Source organism: Meleagris gallopavo, chromosome 11 (genome assembly GCF_905368555.1).
Source record: "Meleagris gallopavo chromosome 11, MGAL_WU_HG_1.1, whole genome shotgun sequence".
NCBI lineage: Eukaryota > Metazoa > Chordata > Aves > Galliformes > Phasianidae > Meleagris > Meleagris gallopavo.
In genome coordinates this window covers 23,154,169-23,176,228 of record NC_139414.1, presented here as the reverse complement: position 1 = coordinate 23,176,228, position 22,060 = coordinate 23,154,169, and the positions used below count along the sequence as shown (strand labels likewise).

Sequence of the window (22,060 nt, the reverse complement as noted above, 5' to 3'; positions counted from 1 at the left end):
TGCAGACTAAAATAAATGAACGTTTTAGGAAAACATCCAAGTGAGCAATGATGGATTCTGTGAATGGTGTGTCAGTGCTGGGTTTCAGGTAGGCCGTTCCTTTGCAGATTTGACTTTCAGATAATTAAACTATTCTCTATTTTGTTTTTTTTTTTTTTTCCTGCCAGCGTATTGCAGAGTTTGAAGGAGTTCATAATTTGCAATACTGTGAAAATGCAAAAATCAGCTGGAGTGAAGCTAGCGTTTAACAAGGCAACAATCTTCTGTTCTCAGGCTGTATTGGGGATATTTTTAGGATATTTGATTTCTGCTTAAATGTGCAGTATGTACATTTATTCCAAGTTAAATTCATCAGAGTCTGGACATCAGATTTCTTTTTTTCCCTGTTTCTTCCATTGAGCTTTCTTGTAATTACAAAGCCTTCCTACAGAATAAAGTCTTTTCTCATGGGATCACAGAAAAAATGTTGGCATTTTCTCCTGTCTAGGACTGGTGTACTTTGTGTGTGCCACTAGATACAGAGAAGCTAGTTTGCTGGCAGGAATAAACTTAGAGGCTTTCTTCTCCCTAGTTACCCAATTTAATGGAGACTTCTGTTTCCTGTTGCTCTAAGGAGTGCTGTCATGGTTTCTGGTCTGATGATGATAAGACACAATGATTACGCCCTCTGGCTCCTGCAGCTCTCCATCTGTCTTTGTGCACCTTCCTTCTTTGAGAACCTCTGTCCAAAGATCCTTCTTCCTGCTTGCTGCATCCTCCTTGCTGTGGGGGTGACTTCGCCTGAGCAAGGACTCGCTGAAGGCACAAATGCTGAAGCCACCTATTTTCTGCTTGGAAAGCACTGAAGCAGTAGAGTATTCAGATACTATGAAACAAAATTGATAACACCTAGGCCATTCCTAATGACTGTTTTCATGTTTTCCTCTTTAAGTTTGCTGCTAAGATTCCATGGGCTATTCCAGCACTTAAATACTCCTACCTGTGGAACATAAATATGTGCCATTCTTTCCCTAAAGCTAACCTGTCACTGCTTTATCTGTCTTGGTAAGTACACATAGAGATCCGTCTGCTTCAAAGGGATCCGTTATGCCCACCTCTAGCTTTCTCTTTCTAGACTAAAAAATCGTGTTCTTCTCATTACTCACAATTAAAGGATAGTTGAGGTTAGAAGGGACCTCTGCAGGTCACCTAGTTAATTCTTCAAAGCGGAGCAACGAGAGCAGCTTATGCAGGACACTGTTGGTCACTGTTGAATACCTCCTGAACATGGAGACTGCATGGCATCCCTGGGTAACCTGTCCTGTTTGACCGGACCCACAGCAAAAAGGTTTTCCGCCTATACTTCAACAGGTTTACTCGTGTTTCAGTATGTGCCCATGCCGTGTTGCCCTGTCACTGGACACCACTGAGAAGAGCTCTGTTCTCTTCGCTCCACCCCATCAGTATTTGTACATTGATAAAATACCAAATATTGTTGGATCTTGAGTTCATAGCAGTAAAAACTGCTGTTTTGTTCCACAGCAAGAGTAATGTACACAACTGCTGTTCTGTGGGACATTTTCCTTTTAGTGGAATGCTCTGCTAGTCATATCAGTCTCTGTATCAAGTTCTACATAAAAAGCTTTTTCATCTGATGTCTGTGAAATGAGATGTCAAGAACTGCTGCTGAAGAATGAGAAATAGGGTTTTCTCTCTTCTTGATGCAAACAGTTTGGTCATTTCAATCTCTGTTCATGAATCTGAACTTTAAAAAAAAAAAATAGAATTACAGATTTCAGAGGAAGAAGAATCTAGCTCAGTGGCAGTGGATTTTTCCTAGGAAAAATTCCTGCTTCTGACTGCTGTGGAGTGGTTGCAATCCATTATATCCACCTGAAAGACAGAACTCATGCCTCTCACAACAGACTGAGGTTACCAGCGGATTGAATGAAATGTGGCATGTGGTGGTCAGGACTGAGTAGTTCCACGCAGAAGGGTTCCTTAAGGGAGTCCTTATCTCACTGTCTTATAGAGAAAACACAAGTGATCCTTAGCTTTAAAAAAAAAAAAAAAAAAAAAAAAGCAAAAAAAGCTGATCTTTAGACTGAAAAAATGCTCTTTTAAAGCCTTGCCATCATGAGGGGATTCTTTTCCTGTCTGTAAAATGGGAATGTCTCTTCCTATCCAGGAGCCTCACTGCAGAGAATAATTACTTAACATAGAAGTCTGAAAATGGGGAGGATCCATGTGGCAGCAGTCACAGAAATAACCAGCCCCAGTTCCTTTCTTAGGAACCACAGCACTTCTGCTCAGTGAAGTTAAGCCAACCTAGAAGTGAGGCAGTGAGGGCAGCTGATGTGTGAGATTGTGGCGAGCAGCAAGAGGAGATGGCTCGCCCTGTAAGCTATGGGATGTGGGCATGTTGAGGTGGGGCTGTGAGTCAGGGCTGCAGGATGTGACCGAGGATTTGTTTGGGCTTTAAAAAACATGTATGGTAATTGGGCAGTGCTTGTGTTTTCTGCTGTCATGGCTGCCAGTATTTTGGAAAAGGGCTTTGGCACAGATGTGTATCTGATGACAGTGGGCTGATGAATGTTCTGCTTCCTCCACAAAGCACCCAGTAGACATTTAGGTACAACCCCTAGTTCTAGAAGGGATTGTGTGTTTGTTCTCTTCCTTTTCCCACATTCTTCCATGTTCCAATTCTGCATTTTCTGACCGCCCCTTCCCTTGCCTTCTCTGCTCTTCTGGATGAGTCCTGGCCTCGGTGCATGGCTGGGTGGTGGTTGCAGGGCACACGTTGGGTCCTGTGGAGAGTGAATGCTCCCTACTGAAATCTACAGCAGATACGGTCTTGTGGTGTGTCCTGACATTGGCACGTGGGTGTTCTGGTGTAAGCCGTGCACAGCAGAGCCTTCTGTCACAGCAGGAAGAAATCCTGCCACAGTGTGGAGCTAATGCTTCTGAGGTCATTTGGAGCTGTACTTGGATTCTGTGCAGCGCAGGGGTCTGTCGTGCTGTGCTACTGGGCAGAAGGTGGGAGTGAGGAGCACTGTGGGCGCTCAGCGGTGATGGAACAGGTGTGGCCATTGTAAGTCCCTCTGCTCCGACAGCTGCGCTAATGGACCTTCTGCTGTGGCTTCCTGCCAAGGGTTTAAATGAACTAAGGACCCTTCAGGTTTCAAAGTACACCTGTCGCTGTGCTCTGGAGGCCGCTGCACGTGTATAGCACAGCTGAGTACAGCCTGACTGGGAGGCTGAGTGGCCGGGCTGCGTGACACGCTGTCTGGCAGCTGGAGACCGTCGGGAACTCCTCTGGGTGACGCATCCCGGCCGGCAGAGAGCTGCCTTGCAGCGCTGCCCGGGCTGCGGGAATCGGCTCCGAGTGGGAATTGCTCTGTGCCGCCGGTAGGCTGCATCCCGCGCTGCTGCCGGGCGGGGCTTCTTTAAAAATCACTGCGTGCATCACCGGATCCAGTGACACGGGATCCTTTAACTACAGGAATATTCTTCTGCAGCCATCTCTGCAATGAACCGCACTCACTGCCCTACTTCCCTTGCACAGGGATGCTGTGAGGGTGAATCTGGTCAGGTATAGCAGAGGTAGCAGTGCTCACAGCATCCAGACACTTCGTGAGCTTCACTGCAGTAACTACAGCCTGCCTCAACAGACATCGGGGGGGATGAAATAATTGTAAGAAGCGCTGTTACGTTTTTAACGTTTCCTTTCTCTTCTGTTATACGGGTCAGAGCCTATCTTCTAAAGTGCAGTCTGAACTGCCTCTGAAATCAGAAATGCACATGCCTCACAATGCTCCAAATTATTTCCTTTTCAGATGGTCTCATTTTTCCCTTCCTTGGCTTCCTAAGGTGGGCAGTCCCTGGGGTGTTCTGCTGTACTGCTGATGCTCAGCATACGGAAGCCGAGAAACGGATGTATGCGATGAGAGCGGCTCTGACGATCATCTGCCAAACCGTGGGCAGCACCAGGAGGAGCACCCCGTGTCTGCTGGCTCTCCGTAGCCCATCCTGGGCACTGCAGCCTCCCTTCTGCTGCACACGGTGTGATTCATAATGCAGCAGCTCTGCTGTAAGCTGGCTGCCTCTTTGTGAGCTGTCGCTGCTGCAGCAGAGAAAAGCATTTGAGCTCAGGCAACAAATAGACTGTGCATGTCTAGCAAATAGTCAGAACTCCAGAAACAGTACTTAACAGATGATCTTATCTTGGGATAATCTCATAAAGTGTACTGACTGGTTAAAAGTAGGCTTTGAAGTTTGCGGCAAACATTTCAAATCTTTGCCCTTTGTGATCGTGGGCTTTTTGTTTGTTGTTTCCTCCATTGTCTATACAAAAATACCACTTCAGTTATTCTTTTCGATAGGCTGTGTTCTAGCCTTTCTGGAAAAGTACCAAATTATTAATGGGTGTTTGTTGCTTTTAGTTGTGCTTCTCAGTTCTAACGCTATTCCTGCTATTTGCAGTATGTTTAGGCTATGTTTAGGCACATGCAAATGTAAGTGGTTATTCAGCGCCTTTGGTGTTCTGAACAGAACGTCCTGAACTCCCATGGCTCCTTACAAAGCCTCAGCCTCCAGCACTAACAAAGCCTGTGACGGCAGTAGCTGAAGCATGAGAACTACCTGCACTCGACAGGGTGAATTCGGAGAATTTCGGAGACCATGATCTCGTGCCTAGATTTTGTCCTGCAGAGTGAGGAAGTGAAGTAAAGGGAGCATTGTCTGTGTATTTGCAGCAAAGGGCACTCCATGCGTGCTCTGCTTACAGCACTGGAGCTGGGCTTATCCACCGTTGCATGCGGTGTGTGGATTCTTCTGCAGCGTGAAGTTTTTCTCTGGCTGCATCAACACTCGGTTCCTGGATTATAATGGAGACTTCTACGAATAATGCAGTCACTGGAAGTGAAGTGAAAGTGTGATGCTGCGGCCTCCCCAGTGTCTGCTGGCAGCAGCCTGGGATTTTTGCAGTTGTTTACCTTGCTGCTCAGCCTATTTTAAGCTCTGGTGGACTAACGACAGCAGAGTAACAACAGATCACAGTACTGGGCACAACTATTTAGCTCTTAAAACCAACGCTTTAAGCTTCAGACTTGCTTTATGTTCCCATGTCTTCAGTAGCTTCAGACTTGTGGCTTCAGGCTCGTATGCTCTTCGCTGGCCCTTGCCTGCTGTGAGGGAGCCCTGATCACCCGAGGAGTGTGGTGCACCCAGGCGAGAAAGCCTCGGGGCTGCGGGGTGCTGGAAAGTGCGTGCTGTGCAGAGCAGGGCCCAACCTCGTCCTTGGTCCAGCTCCCACGATGGAGATACAAAGAGGTTTTTATCTCCCAAGTCTTTTTATTGGATCTTTTTTGTGATCTCTTCATTTGTGCCAGAGTCATTTAATTTCTTGGGTTTACTGAGTAGGTAGCACACTGTGTAAGACCTTAATAGGGAGCACTATAGGATAAATCTCTCCTATCCTGGAAATGATTCAGCTTCTAATGCGGATTCTGTACTCGTCTAACTCTGGTACACCGATTAGATGGTCTCCTACCATGTAAAATATTTTAGAAGTGGTGCTCTGCATTTTCCTGTCTCCAGACTTGGGACTTCTGAGAGCATCTTGTCCTGAAGGCTCAGCTCCCGGTTTTTGGTGGATTAGGTGCATTTATGGTTAGTGACAAGTTTAGGCTCATTGTATTTGCTTTAACGCTGCGTGGAGCAGGGCAGAAAGCTTGATGATTCTTGTAATGATGGAGCCATATAATGGATGGAGCTAGGACAGGAATGTTCCCCATCTGGGGGAAAAGCAGAACCGTCAGTGTCTTGAAGTCATGTTGGGGAGTAAAAGGAAGTGCTCAGCTGGAGAGGTAGGGCAGAGGGGATGTGATAACTGTACCTCATCTACTTCAGGTTATCACCTAAAAAGCTCAGGAAAGTAAATTGCCAAGGTTGTTTCACTACCCGCACTTCACATTTTTGGATGGTAAAGGAAATATTAGAGCATTTAGCTGCTATGTTTCATACAGCTGCTTTTCAAGCCCCACACAGATAACTAACACTCATAATACTAACGCACATTTGTTGTAATTTGAAATTCAGTTTCTACCCATACATCGTCCTACCCTTGGGTTATAATGGCCAAGCTTTCATCAGAACTCACCCTTTGTTTTGTTTCCAAGCTGCATGTGCATGTACCTGTCAGGAGCAGCTCTGCACTGCAGGCCTACAGAGGACATGGAGGGCAGGAGCAGAATTCTGCAGCCAGGAGCCGGTGCTGGAGCCTCTGGGCACTGCGCAGGTTGGCTCCAGGGACCTCGTGTGTGTGTGAAAGGAAATGGTGTACTGCCCTGAAGTAAGATCCTGGCTACTGAAACCTTTGTGCTGTGTGCAATGCCGATTAGGAAGAAATCCAGAGCAGCTGTTACGTTGCAGGAAGCTGCAGTTTGTGCTGTCAGGGCCTAAGGGCTTGTTACTGCGGGTGCTGTTTTCCCCAGAAGAGCCTTGCATGCAGCCAGCAGGCAAACTGCTGCAGTTCAGCCCAGTGCAGGTCTGTAAGATCCCCGATGCTGGCTTTTCAGTCATTGAAACAATCTTGTTGAGCCATCTTTAATGAGAATGTAAACAATCTGTTTGTTTAAAAATCTGCCTAATTGTGTCTGTTCTAAAATGCAGCCAAATGAACCAATAGTAATGCAAGAAGAAAGTTATCTTGTTCTTTGCTGGGCTGTTCATGGAGAGAGGGAAAGAGCATTTGCTGCTGTCTCCTCTGCATCGCTGAGCTCGTGCCAGGGACAGCTGCACATCGTGGGCCCAGGAGGGCTCTGGGTATTTCAGTTCTCCACAGCTCTGAAGCCATCTTCAAACCATGCTGTAGAGGGAGAGGAGATCCCAGAGTGGGGATCCCACGGCCGTCTGCCCCACCTGCTCTTCCCAGGAGCAGCACAGCCTCAATCCAGCCCCTTGGAAAGGAAGAAAAACACACTTTCTGACTTCAGAAACTAGGAAGAGCCAAAGGAATCCCTCTTTAGGACAAGCCTGATGCTGTATCCTGTCTTGTTTTTACTAAGTCAGATTTTTTTTCCACTGGATCTTATTCTTGTGCATGTTTTGTCACTGTGTCCTTCTGTTGTTTTCAGCTTTCTGCTGCAAGATATGGAACTGCCAGTTTTCAAATCAGACCAACACCTTTAGGATTTGTTCGTGACTTCCAGTAAGCCTTCCTGAAGTTATTGCTGACTAACACTGTGAAATCATCAGTTTTTATTTTGAATGTCTAAAACACCGTAAGATTTCTTGAGGCTGCTTCTCACAAAGAGATTGCAATTGGTGTCCGCTGCTCATTATTGCAGGGCATGGGTCATTTTGAAGAAAGAGATGGGGAGGACAAACAAAAACCCTATTTTTCTCAAAGCTCTGAAAATGTATTTTTCAGTGCTTGCCAGGGTTGTCCCTGATCTGAGCTGTAGTTTGATGTGAATATAAGAGACGCCAGGGCTGGCTAGGAGCTCTGCTGGCCCTGAGATGCATAGAGCACGTGTTCTGCAGCAGCTGGCTGCAGGGTGACGGCCCTCCTTACTCAGAGGATGGGTACATCCCTGGGCTGTAATGTGATATATCCTGAGCAGCTGACATCTTTGGAGCTTGCGAAGAACAATACAGAGAGGCTGGATTTTGTTGCGTTTTGAGCTCTTCCTGTAGAAAACAAATGGAGTACTGTGGGTTTAGTTTTTTTTTAATTTGTGTGATCTTGAGGCAGAGTATCACATATTGCAGAGGATGACTGAAGCAGACAACAGTTGTGCTGGTTCCCAGTATGGAAAAGGTGAACGAGCCAATTCTGCATCACCTTTCTTTTCTGGGACCTGTGAGTACTGTCAGTGTTGCTGCTATTTTAACTTAAGGACTGCTGCTGTGTGTGGTATCAGTGCCATTGCTCTGTGTGGAGAAATGTCACCTTTCCAGGGGTGCAGCATGTGGAACCTCTTGAACTCCTCTTCCTGTCTCGGGTTCCTCATGCTGTGCCCATATCATGCCCTGTTCAGGGCAAAGGGCGGGATGGCACAAAGGGACCAAAAGGCTCAACAGTGGAGAAGAACATAAAGTAAGCAAAGGGAGAGGAAGCACAGGTCTGAGTAGCCGTGTGAGTGGCAGCCAGGGGAGGCCAGGGCACCTTCATGATGCCAAAACCTTTCTGTGGCTGTGCCTACCACCCTGTGCTGAGGAAAGAGCTTCTGGAACTGTTCTGTTGTTCTTCTGGATGGTGACAAGTGTGGCTGCTGTAGTGGTACGTTGTGTAAGGCCAGAGACCCATCCCTCCCTCTTCAGACCTGGAAAAACCTGTCCCGTGCTGGAGAAATCCATCCCAGTCATGTTCCCAGCAGCCAGCACTGCTGGGGTCAGACTTTCTGCTCTGGCAAGCTCACAGGGACACATGGAAGGCTATCAGCAAGCTGATCTGCTGCAGCTGTCAGCTCTGTGAAGTTCATGGCACCCAACCTGATGTGATATTCTAATGATGGATGATGCAGAGCCAGTAGGTAGTCTATAAGGATAAAACTGCCAGTTGAATTCTGCCAATGGAGGACTTACATGTGTGGAAGACAGCAACTACTTGCTGGAAGCAGCTAGAAGATGCAGAACTCTCAGAGAGCCCTTTAGTTTCTGATCTGACTTGGAAGCACTGAAACATTAACAGAACTTACAGGCTCTTTTTAAGGTTACTTCTTCTTGCTACAGTCTCAGGCAGAGGCCCAGGTTTTTCAGGAGCATATACCTACAGTAGGAGCCCTTTGTGTATTTGTCGTCATAATGACAACAGCGTCAGGCTTGGCTGAACAGCAGTTTGTGTGTGCAGGAGCTTCCTTTTCCTGGACCAATGGGTTCTTAATGTCAGCAGTCGCCCCATCTCCACTCATCTCATAATCCAGCTTACTCAGCAGTGATGCAACCAAAGTTGCCCTGTGGCTTATTACCTCCAGAAGTCTCCAAAAGCTCATGGGCTATGTACTCTATGAAGAGAAGCAGTGATTCAGTGCTAAAACTGGCAGAGTCTGCCCTTGCTTCTTATTAGAGCTTGTTCCTCTCTGTGTGCGCACACTCGTGCGTATCTCCTCTTCGGCACCTTATCTCTCTCTTTAGTGCTTTATCTCACTTCTGCTCTTTAGTGCCCATTATCTCTTGTTGGCTTTCTGTATTACAGGGTGTAGGGACGCTTTTTGGGAGGAGTGCTGTGAATCAGCCTCATCTGTCATCTCCAGGAGAGCGTGTGTAGGGTGAGGCATGTTTCACATGAGTGTACTCCACTTCCTACTGCAGTGCAGTGTACGCACAACCTTACTGCTGGCTGCTGGAGCACATCACGTACTTTGGTCTCTTCTCTGCTTGGAATGTTTTTGGGAATAACTGGAAGTAAGTTACCTGGCTGCCGTCTGCCTGCAGTTCCACCATCCTGTTCATTTGCATTCTCCCTTTAATGAATAAGAGAATACTTATGAAAATACAATTGATGAGTTTCATAATCACCTGTCTGTAAATCTCTTTCCTTCTCTGATTTGTAATTTTTCTGATTTTTTTCCATCTTCCATGTAGTGACTCTGGTTCTCATTCTGTTTTTCAACAGCATGACTCTACTGCACACAAGGAGATGATGGAGGGGTTGGGCTGGTATAAGTAAGGAAGACCCAGTCCACAGGTAGTTTTGTGCTTTTACATCTACCTGAAGTAATGTGAGGAAATGGCTGTTGTCACACGCTCACATTTCTGCATTCTGTTGGCCGGGTTGGGGGGAATTATGTAGAGCAGTTGCACTGCAGCAGGCAGTGTGCTAGTGGAAAACTCTCCTGTGCTTCTGCGGCTTCAGGAAACTCATCTGCTAAACTGAGGGCTGGTGGGCAGAACTGATCCTGGTGCCACTGCACTGCAGTGTCACCGCCTGTGGATGGCTGCCCTCAGCCAGCGGTTGCAGCAGATGAATAGCTGACAGGAAGGTAAGAAGCAACAAACAGACACTGCCTCGTGGCTGTTTTCCCAGTGCCCAGATGTATGGTGTGCTCCAGGACGATGGGACCTCCCTCTCTGCTGCGGTAGACACATCTATTATTAGCTCAGTGGCAGCTTTCCATATGCCAACACTCATGTCTGCAGGACTGTTTAATTTTCACTTCTCTAAAGTAGTTAATTTGTCAGCTGGAGGCTTCTGTTCATTAAAGACCAAACTTCACATTCCTTTATTTTTTTTGTGCTGGAGCTGAATCACAAGTCCTATCTGAACAGACCGTCTATGCAGAATCAGGTGCAGGATGATGTCTTAAATCCGGAAAGTCAGCCTAAGGCTACTACCAGGAAAAAAACCTGTCTCTAGAAATGGCCGTCCAGTCTCCATTCTTCTGTTAATTTTTATTCTGAGAAATGAGAAATCAGTTCTGCCAAAAGCACTCCATGATTGCGCTTCAGTGCCCAGCTGGGGATGTGGCACCCAGAGCTGCCAGTGCCCCTCTGCAGGCGCTGCCGCTTCTCTGAGGGTGGTGTGCCATGAGTTCATCACCCACCAATTCACTGCTGGGGGCCTCTCTTTAATAATTGAATGTCACAATAGAGGAATATTGAATTACCTCGCTGGTAAATATCATTTCCAGCATCTCATGTAACTCTATAATATTCTCAGTTTTCCTACTTGCAAAGCATTAAATCTTCAAAGAATCTAAAAATGTCCAAATATATTTTTATATGCTGCTCATATAGCAACGTGTGTTTCCAGAGAATTACACGCTGACTTAGAAGATGGCCTTCCTGGCATTCGGTACCGTGTGATTACTTTTGTTGAAAGCCAGGCCTGTACTTGGATGTGTAGTGGAAGTAAGCAGAATGTGCACAGTGCTTTATCAAGCAAGTGGACAAACACAGCCAAAAACAGCAGCTGAATGTTGTTCTCACTTACAGAAGTTGGACTGGTGTGATAGTACATCAGCTTGGTTTCAGCTGGGGTAATAGAGGGTGGAGATTCTGATGCCTTAAGGACCCCTCTGAGAGAAGACCATTGAGGAAAGATGTCAATGCTCTACAGCAGTTGGGGGGTAGGCAATGAAATCCTTTTGTGAGCTATATATCCACATTGCCTTTTTCTGCTCATGCATAATTTTAAGCAGCACACTTTGTCAGAATGATTGTAGGGTTGATGAATAATATGACTGTCAAAATATATACAAAATTGAGTTACAATATAATGTAGCTTTTGGATGTTAAACAGTCTTAAATAATGAGCATTCCTATATTATTTTCTCTTACGTGGAGAAAAACCTCTCCGATTTCTCACTGCTTTGAAAAATCTTCTGTCGCTCCTTCCCTTCCCAAGAAGAAAAACGTGAGCAGTAATGGGTGTCCTGCTCTGCTCCATCCAGGGGATGTGGAAACCTTCGTGCCAGCTCCTCTGAATGTCCGAGTGTGCTTCTGATCACGCAGCATCCTTCAGCTGAAAGCTGGTGGGCCCTGGAGCTCAGCACTGCCTGGTGCTATTCTGGCCGCTGGAGGTGGACGGAGCTGCTTCACCTGTTTGTGTTTCAGCATGGGATGCTGCTGTCTGTGTTCCCATTCCCCAACTACAGAGAATGAATGATCTTTGTTACCTGGCGTGGATCTTCTTGTTGTTTGGAGATCACCTGTTTGAGTTTGTGAGGAGTGTGCTTCCTTTGCTGTCGCTCGCTTTGCTCCACAAGAGCGGTCTGTTTCGAAGGTCCTGATATTAGATTTACGTGGTCAGTAAAACCTGGTACGTCAGCTGTTGTTGCACAAGCTCTGGCTGACATTTCTTGAGGCAATTGCAACCTGCAGTTCTGGTCCTGCAGCGCACAGCACAAGAAAAGCCTTCTGTGTCCACGCAGAGCCTTACTGCAGACACCTGACACAGCACACGGAGTCTGAGGGCAAGAGGAAAAGCCCATACGTGCATCTGTCATTTTTTGTATTCTGCAGCAATGCAAATTAGTGCCAGAGTTTGTCCTCATTCCTCTCCCTCTGCTCTGTTGTTATGAACCCTCTAAAGGCGGTAGATCTGCAGTGGGTGACAAAGGGGCTGCAGAGCCCACGGCCATTCGTTTCTGCGAAATCATCCGGATAACGGAGGTTCCTGCACCGATGCAGTTTACACAGAAATTCCAACCGGGGCAAGAGCATTTCTCATTCCTCGTTGTGCAAGAGAAATAAAACAGCTGTCGTCTCATTTTCCGAATGGTGCTGAATTCCACGAGGGCCGGGTGGCGACGTACAAAGGAACTGGGAGCAAAGGCGATGCGGCGGTCCAGGTCACACCTCTGCATTTCAGAGTCCCGGAGGAGCCGCGCTGCTGCCTGACGCCAGGCCGGCACACGCACAGCCCGCGCCGTGGCGGCGGCGGGGGGCGGCGCTGCTGGCGCTGCTGGCGCTGCTGGAGCTGCTGGCAGAGGGCTCCATCTACTGCTGCGCAGGGAGAGTGCAGAGGCAGCTGCAGTGGCTTTTTCTTTTCCTCTCCTCGCAGTGAAAAGCTGCCCGATGCCGTGGCCTCTTCTCGCCCCCCTTTTTACTTCGCCGTTTAGAAGCTTTCTCTCCTAAAGCCGTCCCTGCCCAGGGGGCTGCGCTGGTTCGCGGGTGCGAACAGTCCGCGCTCAGCTGTCATCGCCGCTGTCATTAAACAGGAGGCAGACAAAGGATGGAGAAAGGCGGCACGGGAACAAAGTGATTTTTCCATGCGTGTACGGAATCGGGAGCGGGAACTGACCGTGATTTCTGGGCCCTGTCCCTGGTAGGAGAGGACTCAGAGCAAAGGCTGCAGGGGAATTTGGGAGGACAGCAGACAGTGCTTGCTCTAGAGATGCAGAAGTGAAGTCCAGAACGTGCACAGAGCCGTGGCTCTCTGCTTTGTTTGCTGTGGTGTTATTTCTGAAACTGCTGTATTTTATACAGTCAGGGAAGAACTCCTTGTGCAAATATGTGTAGGGACTTATGTCAGAACTGAGCCCTACACAGAACCGGATCCCTCTTCTACGTAACCCAGGGCTGGAAGGACATGTGGGAATACGTCTGGGTGTGAATTCTGCAAGGAAGTTTTCTCTTCAGTACTTTGAACTAACATTCCACTCTGCCCTTTGGATTATGCTTTTAATAGTGGTAATGCAGACCCAAAGCTGAGTATTTTCCACTGACCTTTACTATTGCAAGTGGCAAACCAAGGGCTGCTCTTCACATTTCAGTTGTGCTGGCCTGAGACACGTGTTATATATAGCCACTGCTGGCCAGTTTGAATTGTTCCTAAAAGAACAAAGGAGTTCAGTTCTAGGAAAAACAAAAAACAAAAACAACAAAAAACACACCAAAAAACAACAAACAAACAAACAAACAAAACCAGAAAAATTCAGGATTTATAATGTGACCATATATTTTACAAATAAAAAGCACTGTTTTTTATTGCAAGTGATTTTCTGGCTGTAAAACATAATTACTCTGTGCTTACAGAGAGCATCAGGAGGTTCTAGATTCTTGTACTCCCACAAGGACTTAATTGGTGATCATTCAGTTCTGGTGTCAGGAAGAGTTTGTGTTCACACTCCTTAACAGTGAGAGCTCATCTGAAGTCACGGGAATGGATGATTCAGACGGAGTTCAGCCTGGCACAGCAGAGAACAGTTCTGTCCCCAGTGGTTTCCATCTTTCTTAGTGGCACATCCCCACACCTCCCAATAGGCCCACTGACAGCACATCTGTAGACATCTGCACTCCCTGGTCTGCCTTAAAAATACATTCAATAGTGGTATATTTTTATTTTTACTTTTTTGACTGAGTACTTCTTTACCACCAAATTGAAATGCTTACTCCTCAGAACTAAAAATGTGGCTCTGTACTAAGAAAGACAGGGCTGGCCTTTGTTATATATATGCTGTGCATATGCTTAGTGTATCTATGTATGTGTCTGCTTTGGAGTGAGATTTTGAGGGATGTGGGATGCACTGAGGACAGCACAAGTCATGGCATAGTCGGGCTTTAGCTCAGAGGCTGTGCTGGGCTCTTGTGCTTCTGAGGTGGGCACATAGCTGCTGCCTTTCTCTCTCTGCAAGCTCAGGAAGGTGCCAGCCTGCACCAGACAGTTGTGTCCGCCATGGCCGGGATGGGCCCTCTGCTCTTTGGAGCCTGAGCACAGCTTTGCAAGTTCTCCGACTGACAAATGCATTCCTAGCATTGGATTTTCCTTTGAACAGTGATGTGCTACCTGAGCATGCCATGTGCAGTTGTTATACTAATTAGCTCTGTACTTGTGCATCGGTAATTATTTGGTAATTCAGAGCTTCATGTAAATTTTCTGAAGTGTCTTTTGAAAATGCATATCTGCAAACACCTCTGTAAAATCGTAGCATCATAGCATGTAATCGTAGATCAGAGCTCTCAGCACCACCGTCTCCAAAGCCATCATGTGCTCCCATGTCCCAGGCCATCACATGGCTGCTCCATCCCTGCTGCAGCAACACCAGGAACAGCAGAAATGCTTCTCTGACACAGCTGCCAACAATTAAACTGTGTGAGGCTTTGCTGGTGGAGGTTACGAAGAAGCCCTTGGAAATCTGAAACAGCTTTTGAAAACAAGCATTGAAAATATCTGCCAGAAACCAAGAAATAGATTGCAGATGGGAAACTGATATCTCCTGGGCTGTCAGGGAATTATTTGGTTTGAGAAATGGCTGTGATCTACTCTGGAGCTGTGTGGAAGAGGAACCAACCAGAAATAATCAAGCAAGATTAAGCGTGCCTGGTACTGATATTTATGGGTGGATCTGTCCTTACAGCCCATGGCCAGATCCCTTGCAGCTGGCAGATGGAGGGCCCTTGCCTCCTGCAACACTGCCTCTTAATTTCTGTGCCAGGCCTGTCATCTGCAAACCCTTTAGACCTCCTCTAAGGGCTTCTTTGAAGAAAGAAGGAAATGCAGCATCATTCACCTCTGGACCAGAGCACAGTCATGGTAAGAGAGGCCGCAGACACTTCTGTCTGTGATGCAGAACCTTACAAAGCTTTCTTCATTCACACCTTATAAGTAAAATCGGCCTGTGCCTAACTGCTGCAAACCTTCTCAAAGCAAATATATTTGTACAAAGGAATTCAGTAACAGAAATGGAATTTGCTCGTGGATCAGATTACTGTTATTTCTGGCTGGAAGCAGCACCAGAAATACTTGCAGGGATTTCCACTTTGCCTTTGGAAAGAGGTTGTGTGTGTTGGTGCAAAAGAAGATCCGTGGGAGGTTAATTCACATATGAAAAGAGACGGGGAGGGAGATGAGACCGGCGAGGCTGTCACAGCCCTGGATGCTCAGTCTCAGCCCACTTCTGAAGCACAGATCTTCAGTTGTTGTTGAGAACAGCTGCAGTCACTGCTGTTTGGGAAGAGACATTTCAAGCCCTGAGTCTGAGCTTTGTACGGCACAGTTCTCTGTGCTGATTACGCCTCAATTTCCTCGAGGATAATTTCATGTAGAGGATGCTAAATGAAGTGTTATTCTGATAATGTTTTGAGCAGTGGTCATTTGTGACACTGCTCAAAGTGCTTTTACCTTACAGTACAAACCTACTTCCAATGGTAGCTTTACTCCAGAGGTATGTGGCATTTTAAAATAACAGAGTTGATCAGAGCGATCTGTATTTTGCAACCAGCTTTAAACAAAGCCTCATTTCATTTCAAAGTGCTCTCCTGACCAACAGCCGCTTGTGGAGGGAGGCACGGAGATGGACAGACGCACTGAGCTGCGGAGGGGCCGGTGCTGGGATGGCAGCCGCACAGCTGTTGTGGCATTGGCTGAGACAGCGGGCATCTCTGGTAGAGAGAGGCGTCGGGACAGCCACAGACTGTGGACGTCGAGTAGAGAGGTTCCCCATCTCTCCTAATGCACATGGGCTGTTCCAGAATGCAGAGTCCTCTGATCACAGCCCCAAATATGGATCAAAATGGTGAGACGGACCAATGTCTGTGGTATCGTATCAAAGAACGTTTCTGTTCCTGGCAAAATGTGAACCCTAAAGCAAAGAAGTGTTTAAAAGGTTTTAATCCAGAAAGGTTAGGTTCTGCCACTGTGCCAATGGAGTTGGAAATGTTACTTTTCCCCCCAGAAATGCAGCTGGTATCTCTGAACACCCAGTGAAGTCTTCTCAGCTGACAGTGATTTCCAGCCATCTTGGCTGAGTTCCTCCATCCCCCTGTATGGCCTGGGCACACAGGAGTGCTTCACCACGGAGTGAACGTTGGGGCTCTTCTGAAATGCACGTGGACTCGGTGCACCCAGGGAGCAGTGCAGGAGCACAGGCACTTCTGTGCCCGCACTGAGAGCCGGGAGGCCGGAGGGGAAGGGGTCACACAGAGCACTGAGCTAAAAACAGAGCTGTGGCAATCTCACACATTGCAGCGAGCGCACTGCAGGCAGGAGAGCACACACAGCTCTGGCACTGAAAGCCTGGCAGGGTCTGCCCATTGCCATGGGCTTCACAGCAGGACATCAGCGTGTTTCTCTAGGATGGAGGCAGAGGGACTGTTTGCTTCTTCATTGCTACAGTTTTGCTGCTGTAATGGCAGTATGTTGGCACTTACAGGTCTTGTTCTGGATCTTAACCTGGATCACAACACGCACATAATTAAACAAGGTGTGTTTGCCTCAGCCTTATGTGTGTGCTGTATCCTCCTCAAATGCAAAACTTCCATGCTTCAGAGTCCGTTTTGTTGTGCACTGTAAAAGATTTTGTGATTTACAAGTCATATGCTCACCCCCTGCGTGCTCAGCACTGCATCCATTGGAGAAACTGCCTCAGAAAGTAGAGGTTTATATGAATGCAATCTTTAATGTTTGTGGCTGGAGCCACAGCACAGGTCTTCTGACTTCTAAAATGGATCCCACTGAAGTTCTGCTGACCCAGAGCAGCTGAGCTTTACTACAGAGAAGCATTACTCTCCAGGGAATTGCAGGCGGGAATGCAGCATCCTCCTGGCTTCACATTGCACGCAGCTGCCCAGGGGGATGCTCACATAGGCTGAAGGATGACAAAATGCCATCACTGGTTTTCCCCTGAAAAGAAAACTCCCTGAAGCTGGCTTTTGCTGTTCCTGAGGTATGTCCAAGGTGGTGGTCACATACCAGTTGTTACAGGTCTTTTTGAAGGTCCTTTTGAAGCTTTGTTCTCCAGGAGAAAAGTCCATCCGTATTATTTGTGCTGGTCTGAGCTTCAAACAGAATGGCTGCTAGGAACTGACAGCACAGTCTGGTATGTGGCATGGCCCTGTCAAGGAATGGATAATCCTCTGTTCTTAAATATAGCTGCTATTTGTGTTGGCAGCGTGCAGACTCCCAGGGATTTCACCAGTGATCCCAGACACAGCACTTCAAAATGCTGCTGAGGAAACATCTATGCAAATTTTGTTCTATTTCAAAACTTCTAAACTAAATAATGTAAGTAGGTAAATATATTGCAGCCTGTGGAAACTTAATATAGAAAAATGTTCAAAAGGAAAATATTGAGAGAGTATTTTTTCTATTACACAGACCTGGAAACTGTATCAGCTCATAGCAGGTGGTGAGATTAAGCCCCTGCAGTCCAAAGGGAAACTGAGCAACCTACTTCATCTTTCAAATTTTCATAATCTGTGGGCCTGACAGGATCTGCCCAATGGTACTGGAGGAGCCAGCAGAAGAATTCCTTCATGAAAGGGCTGTCAGGCACTGGGAGGGGTTCCCTGGGGCAGCCCCATCCCTGCTGATGTTCAGGAGGTGTGTGGACATGGAGATGAGGGATGTGGTTTGGTGGTGGGATGCAGTAGGGCAGCTTGGTGGCTGGACTCGGTGATCTTAGAGACCGTTTGCAGCCCAGATAATTCTGTGGTTGTATCATTTTTGAATTGAGGGCTTATACCAATTGTTCTTTCAGCTCAGTTTTCCTCTGTTAATTTCTTTTTCATGTCAAACACACTTTGGAGGTACCACGCCAGAACCCATTCTAACATTTCTGTAAGCTTGGTGTGATGGCTTAGTTGCCAGCCAACAGTCAACATACTGGTAATCACTGCTCCTTGTTCCAAGTGGCCCTCCCAGGACCAGCAAGGAGCTGCAAAGTGGGGCCTGAGCTCTGCAGGTGGTGGCAGCAGCTCACAGCAGCGTGTGGCAGTGCATGGCAGCACATGGCACCATCCAGCTTGCTGAGCACATTGCAAGAGGGGACGTGCTGCAGAGCTAGGCCTCGCCAGCACCAGTGGGACCTTTTTTTGCTAATACTACTTGTAGTGGCAATGCTAAGTCACGGCCTGAAACAGTGATTGAGCACCTGGTGGGAAGGCAGGGTCAGCCCAGGGGAGCTCAGCTGCATGCAATGCACATGAGAGACTGAAGGGGTAGGAGCAAGGATCACCCTTCCCAGACGTCATTTAAGTGTTGGCAGTGGAGGTGAGGGCATTTCTTGCTGGAGATCCCTGCCTACCCGAGGCTTTCTAAAGGTAAGCAGCTCTTTTCCTTCATTTCTGCATCTATGACTTCAAGCCAGAAGGGTGCTAAGAAGTTACCTTTCTCTCTGCAGGAATGCAACAAATTTTCTTGTATTATCGAGATCCACAGGACTGCTAGGTTCCTTTCTTCAGTATAGATGTTCATAACAGATGTCCTTATGCAACTCATGGCATCCTCTGCTCAAACAGCTGCAGCCACTAATGCCCCAGCAGCCAACCCACTGGCTCAGTGGCCCTGAGAGCTCTATTGGAGAGTTTGCAAAGGCCTGCATTGGTGTCCCTGTATTTGTGTATTTCCTCAGACTGGGCCTCAACTTCTTCCAGTTCTCCTACGCAAAGCGATCACACTGAGGAGCCACATCTGCACAAATGCCAGCAGGGTGGTGTTGGGTTTCCTTCCCTTCTTCACAGTTGTTTGAAAAAGCAGCTGATAGTGTTAATGGAATCGGATGTTCTGTGAGCCTGGGGAGCAGAGGCTGCACTGTGACCCTCTGTTCTCTAACCACTGAGCAGACACTGATTAAATTCTGTTAGTTGTGCTCTAAAGAGATTACTTCAAAATGAAATCAGAGCTGAGTGAAACAGAGTAGTTGCCTGATGAGGGATTGATATAGTTTACATTTGTTTTATCTCAAAAGCCATGTTGTGTCGTTGTTTTTGTGGGATGAAAAGTCCAAATAGGACTCAGGAATGTCCCTATTATTTAGTTGAAATGTTTCAGTATTTCTGGAATTAATAGCAGTCAGTTTGTTACTTGAACTGCCTTCACAATCAGCTTTCAGTTTAAGCCTTTTCCCTGGGAGCTGCACCTTTTGGTTGGTGCTCCAGAACATGACTCTCTAAGAAGTCAGCCTTCTCAGGGAGAGGGCAGCAGCTCTCAGCGTGGTGACAACAAATCTGCGTTGCATCAGGGGAGACACAACCCCCCTGGAAGCTCTGCAGCTCCAACACCGCACACTAGTGAGGGGATGCGGTGCAGCGTTTGCTCAAACCAATGCTTAACAGCGTTTCAGACCAATAATAACATTATGAAATAAGTCACTTTCATTATCTTAGCAAGCAGATATACATTTTCTACACTGTGTGGAAACCAGCTCTCTGCCCTAAAACTCTCCAAGAGTTGCATGCAGGCCATGGCAGGATGGAGCCATGGGGGGGGGGGGGGGGGGTTGTCTGTGTTTGCAGGAGGGCTGAGCTCCAACACAGGAAGGTTTTGTGGCTGCCATGGCAGGGGGAGCATCATGGGGCCCATCAAGGGGCTTCAGGTGTAGATGTCTGAGCCTGCTGAGGGCGCTGGGAGGTGCAGCTGAGCAGAAAGCTGCAGCTGTGCTGAATGTCCTCTCCTTGATGTCAGAATGTGGGGCTCTGGCTCACTCTGACTGCTGTGATCAGCTTGGAGTTAATTGAAGTAAATGGGAAGTTTGCCATGGATGTGGTTATCATGGCTTGGTCATTAGCACAAAGGCAGCATACAGGTTAGCTGCTGTTTGCTGCCTCAGGTGTTCACGGTGACAGCAGCGAGTGGCTTTGCTCTCCAGAAGCAGTCTGTTCTGGAGGAGATAGCAGCCCTCCTGGCCCAGGATATAGGTACTGAATGTCTGAAATACAGATGTTCCCCGTTGAAATAAATGTTTTATTTCACTGCTCGCTTCGAGTAATGTAAAATGTTACGCACGCTGGTGGCCCACCCTTACACTCTTTGCAGTCCTTGCACCCTGCCCATGGGTCCCAGCAAACTGAACTTGGTGTGAAATACAGAACAAAGCCTCAATCTGGTGGTGCTGTTGCTTCAGTGAGGAATGCTGACTGCATTTTTCACATATACTGTATTGTAGTGATTAAGGCTTATAAGTCCTTCCTGTTGTCCACAGCTGTTTTCCTCTGTAGTCAGCCTGAGATCCTGTGCTGGAACGAGCAGCATGTGGAGAACTAAGACACAGTAAGCTTGGCCTGATGATCTCATGTGTGTCTGTAGGAAAGTATAGAAACTTACCTGCAATGCCATGGAGTTTTCCTTTCTTTTGCCCTTTCACGTGCAGATGGCAAACCCAAACGGAACCTAACAAATGCCTTTTGTACCTTTTGGGAGGGGAAAAAAAATGGTGTTTTGCTGATTCCAAAGACATATGCTTGTGAAACTGTACCTTGGAAAATAGAACTATGACTGCATATTGAAATCAAACCCTCAGTAATAATATCAGGGCAGAGCTGGTACACAAAGTGGTCTTCATAGAGACAAAATCAGACAGATGGGAAACATTACACCAGTTTTTCCTCAAAGGTAGCACTTAAGTAGTTCTCCACTTACAGAAAGGAGTCATAGCAGGTTTGTATCAAAGTAACTTCAGCCAAAGTTATTTCTCTAAGAGGAGATAAACATCTCTTTCGGAATTTCACTGATAAGCTTATCAGATATGATAAATATGGCACAGGAGTAATGAGAGCCTTCAAAAGATGCTCTTTGTCTCTGGGCCCTTCTCTGGGGAACACTGTGTCCCGAGGGGACGCTGGAACTGCAGTTGCCTGTACAAAGTGCAGAGGCAGGTTTATTCAAGTTACTGTATTAAATAAGCGTGCTGATGATGGTAATGCCCCCTGTGCACTGCACTGAGCACCAGCATCCCCAGCAACCCCAGCCCCACACCCAAAAGCTGCTGGGTTTCACTGCTCAGCCCTTGTTCCTCTGCTCCTCAGGGAGCAGCCAGAGTGGGGCCAGCATCCAGCTTTCCGTGAGTGAGGGGAAGGGAAGCAAATGCCTCTGTGTCCCAGGTGATGCTTTGAGGATGGGCTGCGAGCAAGCAGAACACGCTGGATTGCATCAGGCCATGGCTTCTGCTATGTGCCCTCATCCAGTCTGGCTGCTGGAAGCCATGCAGGCACAGCAGGAATCCTGCAGGAGGGTTGAGATGGGGCCAGGAGCCACACACCCCTGCCTTTAGGGCCCCCCAGCACTGTAGCAGTGAGCTGCTGAGCCCTCATTGTGCCTCTGGCCCACCAGGGCTTCGGGACAGCAGTCTCCTGGCCTCATGTCAGCCCAAGAAGATGGCAGGATGTGTTGGCGAAATAGATGAGCTCAGCACAAACAACAAAGAGCTTTCTGTATTGACTTTGCCTTGCTCTCGTTAAGAGAAATGCCCTGAGGATGATGAGCCCTAACGCATTAGCTTTAGCGGGACAAAGTGTCAGCCAACAATGTTCTAGGAAAAAGAAAGGGGAAGCATCTAAATGCTGAAACACTCCAGCTGAGCCATGTTCCGTTTCCTTTTTTTCACTGCGAATGCATAGCTCTCCTCACGTGCAACCACAGCGCAGAGCCGGGCACAGCACAGAGCTGGGCAGCCTTTCCTGCAGTGAGATGCTCTCCTGGCAGGACACAGTCCCACTAATTGTGGCAAGGCAAGGCTGGGGTGATGGGAATCGAGGGCAGCAGCAATCAGCTCTCTGCTGTCAGCCTGGCCAGTACTGCTGTTAGGATTTGTATCTGATGTCCACAAGGCCTCTGGCTGCTTTTTCAAATGTACCTTCATAATTGTAAATAAACTAGCATTGAAACTCTAGGCAATACTGCTACAAATCTTAGCCTTTT

General features: G+C 47.4%; 1 long non-coding RNA gene across 1 annotated transcript; it reads left to right on the top strand.

Moving 5' to 3' along the window:
- The first annotated feature begins 2,862 nt into the window (after positions 1–2,862).
- Positions 2,863–17,454, top strand: LOC109369543 (uncharacterized). The gene is made up of 4 exons (XR_014885498.1): positions 2,863–3,673; positions 3,816–9,387; positions 9,599–9,670; positions 11,376–17,454. It is a non-coding gene; the product is annotated as an uncharacterized LOC109369543 (long non-coding RNA).
- The last annotated feature ends 4,606 nt before the right edge of the window (positions 17,455–22,060 follow it).